General features: G+C 51.0%; 1 protein-coding gene and 1 non-coding gene across 2 annotated transcripts in view; one reads left to right on the plus strand and one right to left on the minus strand.

Moving 5' to 3' along the window:
* EVA1A (eva-1 homolog A, regulator of programmed cell death) overlaps positions 1-13,175 on the plus strand; it is a 519,112-nt gene that overhangs the window by 302,253 nt on the left and 203,684 nt on the right. The window lies entirely within an intron of this gene.
* Positions 6,236-6,321, minus strand: TRNAR-UCU (transfer RNA arginine (anticodon UCU)). Its single transcript is given in 2 exon segments — positions 6,236-6,271; positions 6,285-6,321. It is a non-coding gene; the product is annotated as a tRNA-Arg (tRNA).

The following is a 13,175-nucleotide window of genomic DNA, read 5'->3' on the forward strand; positions in this document are numbered from 1 at the left end:
GAAAAAAGCAGCTAAGTAAAGAAAAACGAGTGGCCATAATTACTTTAAGAAATGAAGGTCAGTCAGTCCGAAAAATTGGGAAAACTTTATATGTCCCCAAGTGCAGTGGCAAAAACCATCAAGCGCTACAAAGAAACTGGCTCACATTAGTTTTTTGTCCAGATTTTGGGGGATGATGGTTCCTCTCACCTTTGTATAAAGTAAACTGCAAGGATCAGAGAATGCCAGTACTAGCAGTTACAGCAGGAGCTGAGTATATCGGTTGCGCTCCTGCTGCTTAATCGCCCATTACAGCTTTATTACCAGTGCAATCAGCAGGACAGAGCCATCACTCATGGCAAAATCACCTGATCTCTAGAAGGATATACAGGTTGTAAGGCGTTAAGGGGTTAAAGACCAATATTTAGAGTAATCCCCATGTCCCCCAAGTATTTTCTTTGATATTTGAATCCTTAATTAAGAGAAACTGGCCCTTAAACTGATTAACCCCTTTACCCCCAAGGGTGGTTTGCACGTTAATGACCGGGCCAATTTTTATAATTCTGACCACTGTCCCTTTATGAGGTTATAACTCTGCAACGCTTCAATGGATCTTGGCGATTCTGACATTGTTTTCTCATGACATATTGTACTTCATGATAGTGGTAAAATTTCTTCAATATAACTTGCGTTTATTTGTGAAAAAATTGGAAATTTGGCGAAAATTTAGAAAATTTCGCAATTTTCAAAATTTCAATTTTTGTGCTCCTAAACCAGAGAGTTATGTGACACAAAATAGTTAATAAATAACATTGCCCACATATCTACTTTACATCAACACAATTTTGGAAACAAATTTTTTTTTTGTTAGGGAGTTAAGGGTTAAAAGTTGACCAGCAATTTCTCATTTTTACAACAAAATTTACAAAACCATTGTTTTTAGGGACCACCTCACATTTGAAGTCCCTTTGAGGGGTCTATATGGCAGAAAATACCCAAAAGTGACACCATTCTGAAAACTGCACTGCTCAAGGTACTCAAAACCACATTCAAGAAGTTTATTAACCCTTCAGGTGTTTCATACCAGGTGAAGCAACATGGTAGGAGAAAATGAACATTTAACTTTTTAGTCACTAAAATGATCTTTCAGCAATAATTGTTTTATTTTCCCAAGGGTAAAAAGAGAAAATGTACCACGAAAGTTGTTGTCCAATTTGTCCTGAGTACGCTGATACCCCACATGTGAGGGGGAACCACTTTTTGGGCGCACGGCAGGGCTCAGAAGGAAAGGAGTGCCGTTTTGACATTTTCAAGCTAAAATTGGCTGGAATTTAGATCGGACGCCATGTCGCGTTTGGCGAGCCCCTGATGTGCCTAAACAGTGGAAACCCCCCACAAGTGACCCCATTTTGGAAACTAGACCCCCTAAGGAGCTTATCTAGGTGTGTGTTGAGCACTTTGAACCCCCATGTGCTTCTTTTCTTTGTTTCTTTTTTTTTTTTCTTTTCCAGTTTTTTTTTTTCAATGTATGTAAATCTTTTTCCACTAATTCCTGAAAATCAAGGACTGCAGGGGATAATTTTTTTTTTTTATTCTATATTGAGAAATAAAACCAAAATATTGGAACTGCACAATTCATACTTAAGATTTTACAGAACATAAACCATGTTTACCCCCAGTGCGGCATGTACCGGTATGAAGTCCTGAGATGTGTGAAGAGCAGATGTGTATGGGGGTACGGTACTTTGCCTACCGTGCTCCTACTTCGGCCCTGACACGAACGCTGGAGACATGCAAAGTTGGAAATGTGTAGGATCGTCTAGACCGGATGATGGACATCGAAATCCTGAGCGCAGTTTGATATTGTGTGTGATCTTCACTGCTCATGGGGCGGTGGCTGCTTTTATATTTTTACTCGATGTATGATGTGGATGGAGTATCGGCAGAAGCGGTTGGCGTGACATGAGAACACATGCTAGAATTCCTTCCTTCCCCCCTTCCTTCCTTCCTTCCTTCCCCCCTTCCTTCCTTCCTTCCCCCCTTCCTTCTTTCCTTCCCCCCCTTCCTTCCTTCCCCCCCTACCTTCCTTCCTTCCTTCCCCCCTTCCTTCCTTCCTTCCTTCCCCCCTTCCTTCCTTCCTTCTTTCCTTCCCCCCCCTTCCTTCCCCCCTTCCTTCCTTCCTTCCCCCCTTCCTTCCTTCCTTCCCCCCTTCCTTCCTTCCTTCCCCCCCGTCCTTCCTTCCTTCCTTCCTTCCTTCCTTCCTTCCTTCCTTCCTTCCTTCCTTCCTTCCTTCCTTCCTTCCTTCTTTCCTTCCCCCCCTTCCTTCCCCCCTTCCTTCCTTCCTTCCTTCCCCCCTTCCTTCCTTCCTTCCCCCCTTCCTTCCTTCCTTCCTTCCCCCCTTCCTTCCTTCCTTCCTTCCCCCCTTCCTTCCTTCCTTCCCCCCCGTCCTTCCCCCCTTCCTTCCTTCCTTCCTTCCTTCCTTCCTTCCTTCCCCCCTTCCCCCCTTCCTTCCTTCCTTCCCCCCTTCCTTCCTTCCTTCCCCCCCGTCCTTCCCCCCTTCCTTCCTTCCTTCCTTCCTTCCTTCCTTCCTTCCCCCCTTCCTTCCCCCCTTCCTTCCTTCCTTCCTTCCTTCCTTCCTTCCTTCCTTCCTTCCTTCCTTCCTTCCTTCCTTCCTTCCTTCCCCCCCTTCCCCCTAGACTTGAATGACCCCTATTCAACTGACCATGTAAAGTACTGAAATCTGGGGGAATAAAAAATGTGTTTTGGGGATTGTGCTGGATGTCTTCATAGTGCAATAAAAATAAGAGTAAGATGATTCTAAAGATTAGCCAGGATCACACAAACGTAGAATGTCTCATCCAAGAGAATTTGGTCGATTATTCTAAGGACACTTTGGTCAAACTCAGTGTTGTCTGTCATCCGCTCACACTTAGATTACCTCAGATGAGAGAACAGAAGAACTCTGTGAGGGGAAGATGGAGAACAAAATGTCTCCTACCCCATTGTGAGTCCACATATATCAGACTTCACTCAGATGACCATCCCATGTCTTCCATCCACTTATAGACTTTGGGTGAGTGGCATACAATTTACGGAGCCACTCACTCCATGCTGCAATCTTTTTTTTTTTTTTTTTTTTTTTCTTCCCTCGATTTGTCCATGAAAAATTAATCGGCACTGTCCCACTGAATAATATTGCTTTGCTATGCAACAAAGTGAAATAAATGTGTACAAAGGCCAGAGTTACATGGGCATACAATTCAGACGAGTGCTAACTAGCTTTTATTGTTTGTAAGAAAATAAACTGGTTTGTTTCCCCTGTTACTGCGACCTGTTTTTCTATTGATGAAGCTGAATTGGGATTTGTTGTCTCCAAGCTTAGCTGATGCCTTCACTACAATGGATCATCTGGCTCCACTGGCCATAGATCTTGGGAAACTGCCTGAGGCCTAAACTGATGATCTGCACTTACTTTCCATAATGGTATACGTAGACAGTGATTGTGTTAAACATGAAAGGAAAGAATAACATGACAGCAACACATCTGAAATGTTGTGTAAGCAGCCATAACATCCAGAGCTCATGGGGTGATGAGGTGTAAATGCCCCATGGACGCCTCTTTTGTATTCATGGTGGCCTGATATTGAGTTGCTCTCTGCCAGTGAGCCCAAGGCTCCATCCCGGAAAGCAGGTGGAGGTCCTTACATGAGAAAGGGTTTCATTACTTCATTTTTCAAAGTGCAAACTTGAGCTAGGAAAGCCCCTATACAATCCTAGAACAATTTGTGATGTGCCTAGAAATTGGGGAACAACAAAACTAAAAATGAGGAACCTTTTCAGCTTTTGCTTGCACCACAATGCTGCTTTTCACTACAGACATTGGGCCTAGGGGTCCTACAATCTACTTTTATGTGCTGTTATAACCGCATCCAGAGACCACTGCTCCATGTTAACACCATACTCTCCTTAACGGCCCTGTAGCAGCTATTACTATTGTATTTGGCACTGTGAGAATCATTACTTGGGGGCAATATATCTGGGATATATGAAACCTCATTCAGTGGAGTAATATTTGTGGCAAGGTACACACCGCTAGCACACTGAGGCATTTCAAGAAAAAAAGGCTGCCATGAGGCATAATAAAAGGATAACCATTTTATATATTTTTAAATATCAGGTGTATATAAACTCTGCATAATTTCTGCCTAAAATGATTTGACATCTCAGATATAGTCAATGGGAGATGGTCTGCAATTGTATAATGAGCTGCCTTCAGCGGCTCTGGACTGGTCTCCCATCGCGCATATCTGGGGCATCATTGGTCGGCAATTGCAGGGGGAGCTGCCAGAAGTGGGTCTTGATGATTTGCCCCACTGCATTCAGCTCAGCAGAACACACCTCAGATGACCATTAGTAACCTCATTGATGGAAGCTAAGGCTCTAAGTGGTGGAGTCTCTGTATGTGGTGCTCATACTGAATCCTGGAAAGATACACCATTTTCTAAACATCTCAAATTATTACTATCATTATTTTTAATATTCATTTTAATAGCGCATTTTATTCCATAGCGCTTTACATGTGGAAGGGGCAATTATAGACAAGTACAATAAACATTAGCAAAACAAGGCACACACAAGTACAGAGGGAGAGAGGACCCTGCCCGCTAGGGCTCACATTCTGCAGGGGATGGGTGAGGATACCGTAGGAGAGGGTAGAGCTAGTTGGGCGGCGGTTCAGTAGGTTGAGGATCACTGCAGGTTGTAGGCTTGTCAGAAGAGGTGGGTCTTCAGGTTTTTTAAAGGTTTCCATGGTAGGTGAGAGTCTGATGTGTTGGGGTAGAGTTCCAGACTATGGGGGAAGCATGGGAGAAGTCTTGTATGTGGTTGTGGGAAGAAGAGATAAGAGGGGAGTAGAGAAGGAGATCTTGTGAGGATCGGAGGTTGCGTGTGGGTAAGTACCGGGAGACCATGTCACAGATGTATGGAGGAAACCGGTTGTGGATAGCTTTTGTAAGTCATAGTTAGGTTTTTGAACTGGAGCCTCTGGACAATAGGATGCCAGTGAAGGGCTTGACATAGGGGAGAGGCTGGGGAATAGCGGGGAGACAGGTGGATTAGTCGGGCAGTAGAGTTTAGAATAGATTGGAGTGGTGCCAGAGTGCTAGAGGGGAGGCCAGAGTTGGAGGTTGCAGTAGTCAAGGCGGGAGATAAAGGCATGCACTAGTGTTTTTGTGGTTTCATGGTCAAGGAATGCGCGGTTCCGGGAAATATTTTTCAGTTTGAGTAATCAGGAGGAGGCAAGGGCTTGGCTATGTGGCTTGAAAGAGAGGGCAGAGTCGAGGATCACCCTGAGGCACCGAGCATGCGCGACTGGGGGAAGTGAGCAGCTGTTAACATTGATGGATAGGTCTCGTGGCGGGGCAGAGTGAGATGGGGGAAAGATGATGAATTCTGTTTTGTCCATGTTCAGTTTTAGAAAGCGAGCAGAAAAAGCTGAAATAGCAGACAGACATTGTGGGGTTTTGATCAGTAATGACGCAAGGTTAGGTCCAGAGAGGTAGATCTGTATGTCGTCAGCGTAGAGATGATATTGTAAACCATAGGATTCTATGCGCTGTCCCAGGCCACAGGTTTAGATGGAGAAGAGCAGGAGGCCTAGGACTGAGCCTTGGGGAACACCGACAGGGGGCGAGATGAGGAGGTGGTGTGGGAGAGGGAGACACCGAATGTTCGGTCTGTTAAATATGACAAGATCCAAGATGGGGCCAAGTCTGTGATGCTAAGAGGTGAGAGAATCTGTAGCAGGAGGGAATGGTTGACAGTGTCTTTCTCCTGTACCTGTCTTCTGCCTTCGACAGAGCAGTGTCTCTTGCTCTTGGCGGTTAGTAGGTCATTGGTGACTTTAGTTAGGGCTGTTTCAGTTGAGTGATTTAGAACATTAATGTATAGGAACGTGCATAATTATAATATGCAGACATTAGGCGCATACATACACATCTATATTACATGTGTCTATATTAAATATACTATAATTATATTTAATTCTCAATGGGGATTTTTTCCCAGCATAATGACTGGTCACATGAATATTTTATAGCTGACTTTTTTTTATTCAAAAGTGCATCTAATGCATTATGAAGACAGTACACCCCAGACAATGTAATTGCATTGTATTTAATTGCACTTGGATATTTTTTTATTTTTTTTTTAGGTTTTATGGAAGGAAAAAGAAAAAGGTGTATGTGTTGCAAAACCACGACTCTGGTGGGACTCGAACCCACAACCTTTGAATATCCTCTTCTCACTAGAAGTCCAATGCGCTATCCATTGCGCCACAGAGCCATCTGTTGTCTTCTCATCATGGGCTGTGATCTCTGCTGCTCCACACACTCGCTGGTGTATCAGAGGCTGTAAGTGAAACCATGGTGTCATGTACTCAGGAGAGTCCGTCCCTCGCACCGTTACTAATCCTCTTCAATCACTGTGAAAAGGGGAAACAAACTATTAATAATTAGTTTGAGTAAAATCATTTAATAGTTTTCTATACCAGAAAACTGTTTAAAATACAAGGTAGAGGTGGTCTCCAAGTTGGACCCTCATTTGTGACCAGAATGATGAGCTGCTACAGTTTTTTTTTTTTTTTTATTCTCCTTCTCTGGAGGATACTCACGTCTGTGACTTAGACAAAAATGCCTACATATGATAGAAATCATTAATCAATAGAAATCATTAGTCAATACTAGATGGGTATTTCCTGAAGGAACTACAGATAGTGCTTTGGAATGGTACCTGGGCTGCCCCTGCAAGACTTTCACACTTGGGTGCCCCTCAGGCGCTGGTTTGGTAATTGTAGCCCCTCAGGGTTGAGGCCACTCTGGGTCCGATTTGGTGGGCCGGGTCACTCTGGGTCCGATTTGGTGGGCCGCGTCACTCTGGGTCCGATTTGGTGGGCCGGGTCACTCTGGGTCCGATTTGGTGGGCCGGGTCACTCTGGGTCTGATTTGGTGGGCCGCGTCACTCTGGGTCCGATTTGGTGGGCCGGGTCACTCTGGGTCCGATTTAGTGGCCCGGGTCACTCTGGGTCCGATTTGGTGGGCCGGGTCACTCTGGGTCTGATTTGGTGGGCCGGGTCACTCTGGGTCTGATTTGGTGGGCCGGGTCACTCTGGGTCCGAATTGGTGGGCCGGGTCACTCTGGGTCCGATTTGGTGGGCCGGGTCACTCTGGGTCTGATTTGGTGGGCCGGGTCACTCTGGGTCCGATTTGGTGGGCCGGGTCACTCTGGGTCCGATTTGGTGGGCTGGGTCACTCTGGGTCCGATTTGGTGGGCCGGGTCACTCTGGGTCCGATTTGGTGGGCCGGGTCACTCTGGGTCCGATTTGGTGGGCCGGGTCACTCTGGGTCCGATTTGGTGGGCTGGGTCACTCTGGGTCCGATTTGGTGGGCCGGGTCACTCTGGGTCCGATTTGGTGGGCCGGGTCACTCTGGGTCCGATTTGGTGGGCCGGGTCACTCTGACTGACAGCAGGATAAGGGAATGGCTGATAACAGAGAATAGACTGACAGCAGGACAAGGGAATGGCTGATAACAGAGAGAAAAGACTGACAGCAGGACAGGGGAATTGCTGATAACAGAGAGAAATAGACTGACAGCAGGACGGGGAATGGCTGATAACAGAGAATAGACTGACAGCAGGACAGGGGAATGGCTGATAACATAGAGAAATAGACTGACAGCAGTACGGGGAATGGCTGATAACAGAGAGAAATAGATGGGTATTTCCTGAAGGAACTACAGATAGTGCTTTAGAATGGTGCCCGGGTTGCCCCAGCAAGACTTTCACACTTGGGTGCCCCTCAGGCGCTGGTTTGGTAGTTGTAGCCACTCTGGGTCCGATTTGGCGGGCGGCGCAACTCCGGGTCCGATTTGGCGGGCGGCGCAATAATTATAATAAGACTACAGATAGTGCTTTGAAATTGTGCTGTGCTATCACTTTAAGAGCTGATATTATCTGGCAAAACTGTGGTGGTGTGGTCATGTACAGTTCGCAGGCGTTGGCATAGTAACTGGGCCTGACTGCGCATATCAATGAGCTAATCAGCCAGGTGGCAAGTGGCAGGTACATTTCAAATTGCCTCAGAAACCCGGCCATTATAACCTATGGGAAAATTTCCCTATTGAAATGCATTACAATGAGGGGAAAAAACATTTTCAAACGCAAATTGCGCCAAAACTACAAATCCGATCGACACGAAAAATACTTAGCACACCTCTTGGGGACGCTGGCTTCGAAATTACACCTCACTGGAGTCTGTGAGTGAAGCGGTTCGGGCCGCATTACATGCGGACTGAATAATAATAAGAACTAGATGGGTATTTCCTGAAGGAACTACAGATAGTGCTTTGGAATGGTGCCCGGGCTGCCCCTGCAAGATTTTCACACTTGGGTGCCCCTCAGGCGCTGGTTTGGTAGTTGTAGCCCCTCAGGGTTGAGGCCACTCTGGGTCCGATTTGGTGGCCCGGGTCACTCTGGGTCCGATTTGGTGGCCCGGGTCACTCTGGGTCCGATTTGGTGGCCCGGGTCGCTCTGGGTCCGATTTGGTGGCCCGGGTCCCTCTGGGTCCGATTTGGCGGCCCGGGTCCCTCTGGGTCCGATTTGGCGGCCCGGGTCACTCTGGGTCCGATTTGGCGGGCGGCGCCACTCTGGGTCCGATTTGGCGGGCGGCGCCACTCTGGGTCCGATTTGGCGGGCGGCGCCACTCTGGGTCCGATTTGGCGGGCGGCGCCACTCTGGGTCCGATTTGGCGGGCGGCGCCACTCTGGGTCCGATTTGGCGGGCGGCGCCACTCTGGGTCCGATTTGGCGGGCGGCGCCACTCTGGGTCCGATTTGGCGGGCGGCACCACTCTGGGTCCGATTTGGTGAGCGGGGCAATAATTATAATAAGACTACAGATAGTCCTTTGAAATTGTGCTGTGCTATCACTTTAAGAGCTGATATTATCTGGCAAAACTGTGGTGGTGTGGTCATGTACAGTTCGCAGGCATTGGCATAGTAACTGGGCCTGACTGCGCATATCAATGAGCTAATCAGCCAGGTGGCAAGTGGCAGGTACATTTCAAATTGCCTCAGAAACCCGGCCATTATAACCTATGGGAAAATTTCCCTATTGAAATGCATTACAATGAGGGGAAAAAACATTTTCAAACGCAAATTGCGCCAAAACTACAAATCCGATCGACACGAAAAATACTTAGCACACCACTTGGGGACGCTGGCTTCGAAATGACACCTCACTGGAGTCTGTGAGTGAAGGGGTTCGGGCCGCATTACGTGCGGACTGAATAATAATAATAAGAACTAGATGGGTATTTCCTGAAGGAACTACAGATAGTGCTTTGGAATGGTGCCCGGGCTGCCCCTGCAAGACTTTCACACTTGGGTGCCCCTCAGACGCTGGTTTGGTAGTTGAGGATTTGGTGGGCGGGGCCACCACCGGGGCACTCTGGGTCCGATTTGGTGGCCCGGGTCACTCTGGGTCCGATTTGGTGGCCCGGGTCACTCTGGGTCCGATTTGGTGGCCCGGGTCACTCTGGGTCCGATTTGGTGGCCCGGGTCACTCTGTGTCCGATTTGGTGGCCCGGGTCACTCTGGGTCCGATTTGGTGGCCCGGGTCACTCTGGGTCCGATTTGGTGGCCCGGGTCACTCTGGGTCCGATTTGGGAAGCGGCGCCACTCTGGGTCCGATTTGGGGGGCGGCGCCACTCTGGGTCCGATTTGGCAAGCGGCACCACTCTGGGTCCGATTTGGGGGGCGGCGCCACTCTGGGTCCGATTTGGCGGGCGGCACCACTCTGGGTCCGATTTGGCAAGCGGCGCCACTCTGGGTCCGATTTGGGGGGCGGCGCCACTCTGGGTCCGATTTGGGGGGCGGCGCCACTCTGGGTCCGATTTGGGGGGCGGCGCCACTCTGGGTCCGATTTGGCGGGCGGCGCCACTCTGGGTCCGATTTGGCGGGCGGCGCCACTCTGGGTCCGATTTGGCGGGCGGCGCCACTCTGGGTCCGATTTGGCGTTCGGCGCCACTCTGGGTCCGATTTGGCGGGCGGCGCCACTCTGGGTCAGATTTGGCGGGCGGCGACACTCTGGGTCCGATTTGGCGGGCGGCGCCACTCTGGGTCCGATTTGGCGGGCGGCGCCACTCTGGGTCCGATTTTGCGTTTGGCGCCACTCTGGGTCCGATTTGGCGGGCGGCGCCACTCTGGGTCCGATTTGGCGGGCGGTGCCACTCTGGGTCCGATTTGGCGGACGGCGCCACTCTGGGTCCGATTTGGCGGACGGCGCCACTCTGGGTCCGATTTGGCGGGCTGCGCCACTCTGGGTCCGATTTGGCGGACGGCACCACTCTGGGTCCGATTTGGCGGGCGGCGCCACTCTGGGTCCGATTGGGCGGGCGGCGCCACTCTGGGTCCGATTTGGCGGGCGGCGCCACTCTGGGTCCGATTTGGTGAGCGGGGCAATAATTATAATAAGACTACAGATAGTGCTTTGAAATTGTGCTGTGCTATCACTTTAAGAGCTGATATTATCTGGCAAAACTGTGCTGGTGTGGTCATGTACAGTTCGCAGGCGTTGGCATAGTAACTGGGCCTGACTGCGCATATCAATGAGCTAATCAGCCAGGTGGCAGGTACATTTCAAATTGCCTCAGAAACCCGGCCATTATAACCTATGGGAAAATTTCCCTATTGAAATGCATTACAATGAGGGGAAAAAACATTTTCAAACGCAAATTGCGCCAAAACTACAAATCCGATCGACACGAAAAATACTTAGCACACCTCTTGGGGACGCTGGCTTCGAAATGACACCTCACTGGAGTCTGTGAGTGAAGCGGTTCGGGCCGCATTACGTGCGGACTGAATAATAATAAGAACTAGATGGGTATTTCCTGAAGGAACTACAGATAGTGCTTTGGAATGGTGCCCGGGCTGCCCCTGCAAGACTTTCACACTTGGGTGCCCCTCAGACGCTGGTTTGGTAGTTGTAGCCCCTCAAGGTTGAGGCCACTCTGGGTCCGATTTGGTGGCCCGGGTCACTCTGGGTCCGATTTGGTGGCCCGGGTCACTCTGGGTCTGATTTGGTGGGCCGGGTCACTCTGGGTCCGATTTGGTGGGCCGGGTCACTCTGGGTCCGATTTGGTGGCCCGGGTCACTCTGGGTCCGATTTGGTGGGCCGGGTCACTCTGGGTCCAATTTGGTGGGCCGGGTCACTCTGGGTCCGATTTGGTGGCCCGGGTCACTCTGGGTCCGATTTGGTGGCCCGGGTCACTCTGGGTCCGATTTGGTGGCCCGGGTCACTCTGGGTCTGATTTGGTGGCCCGGGTCACTCTGGGTCCGATTTGGTGGCCCGGGTCACTCTGGGTCCGATTTGGTGGGCCGGGTCACTCTGGGTCCGATTTGGTGGGCCGGGTCACTCTGGGTCCGATTTGGTGGCCCGGGTCACTCTGGGTCCGATTTGGTGGCCCGGGTCACTCTGGGTCCGAGTTGGTGGCCCGGGTCACTCTGGGTCCGATTTGACGGGCGGCGCCACTCTGGGTCCGATTTGGCGGGCGGCGCCACTCTGGGTCCGATTTTGCGGGCGGCGCCACTCTGGGTCCGATTTTGCGGGCGGCGCCACACTGCGTCCGATTTGGCGGGCGGCGCCACACTGGGTCCGATTTGGCGGGCGGCGCCACTCTGGGTCCGATTTGGCGGGCGGCGCCACTCTGGGTCCGATTTGGCGGGCGGCGCCACTCTGGGTCCGATTTGGCGGGCGGCGCCACTCTGGGTCCGATTTGGCGGGCGGCGCCACTCTGGGTCCGATTTGGTGAGCGGGGCAATAATTATAATAAGACTACAGATAGTGCTTTGAAATTGTGCTGTGCTATCACTTTAAGAGCTGATATTATCTGGCAAAACTGTGCTGGTGTGGTCATGTACAGTTCGCAGGCGTTGGCATAGTAACTGGGCCTGACTGCGCATATCAATGAGCTAATGAGCCAGGTGGCAAGTGGCAGGTACATTTCATATTGCCTCAGAAACCCGGCCATTATAACCTATGGGAAAATTTCCCTATTGAAATGCATTACAATGAGGGGAAAAAACATTTTCAAACGCAAATTGCGCCAAAACTACAAATCCGATCGACACGAAAAATACTTAGCACACCTCTCAGGAACGCTGGCTTCGAAATGACACCTCACTGGAGTCTGTGAGTTTAGCGGTTCGGGCCGCATTACGTGCGGACTGAATAATAAGAAGAATAACTAGATGGGTATTTCCTGAAGGAACTACAGATAGTGCTTTGGAATGGTGCCCGGGCTGCCCCTGCAAGACTTTCAAACTTGGGTGCCCCTCAGGCGCTGGTTTGGTAGTTGTAGCCCCTCAGGGTTGAGGCTTGGTGGGCCGGGTCACTCTGGGTCCGATTTGGTGGGCCGGGTCACTCTGGGTCCGATTTGGTGGGCCGGGTCACTCTGGGTCCGATTTGGTGGGCCGGGTCACTCTGGGTCCCATTTGGTGGCCCGGGTCACTCTGGGCCCGATTTGGTGGCCCGGGTCATTCTGGGTCCGATTTGGTCAACCCGGGTCACTCTGGGCCCGATTTGGTGGCCCGGGTGACTCTGGGCCCGATTTGGTGGCCCGGGTCACTCTGGGGCCGATTTGGTGGCCCGGGTCACTCTGGGTCCGATTTGGTGGCCCGGGTCACTCTGGGTCCGATTTGGTGGCCCGGGTCACTCTGGGTCCGATTTGGTGGCCCGGGTCACTCTGGGTCCGATTTGGTGGCCCGGGTCACTCTGGGTCCGATTTGGTGGCCCGGGTCACTCTGGGTCCGATTTGGTGGCCCGGGTCACTCTGGGTCCGATTTGGTGGCCCGGGTCACTCTGGGTCCGATTTGGTGGCCCGGGTCACTCTGGGTCCGATTTGGCGGGCCGGGTCACTCTGGGTCCGATTTGGCGGGCCGGGTCACTCTGGGTCCGATTTGGCGGGCCGGGTCACTCTGGGTCCGATTTGGCGGGCCGGGTCACTCTGGGTCCGATTTGGCGGGCCGGGTCACTCTGGGTCCGATTTGGCGGGCCGGGTCACTCTGGGTCCGATTTGGCGGGCGGCGCCACTCTGGGTCCGATTTGGCGGGCGGCGCCACTCTGGGTCCGATTTGGCGG

This window comes from Ranitomeya variabilis, chromosome 2 (genome assembly GCF_051348905.1).
Source record: "Ranitomeya variabilis isolate aRanVar5 chromosome 2, aRanVar5.hap1, whole genome shotgun sequence".
NCBI classification, from domain to species: Eukaryota; Metazoa; Chordata; class Amphibia; order Anura; family Dendrobatidae; genus Ranitomeya; species Ranitomeya variabilis.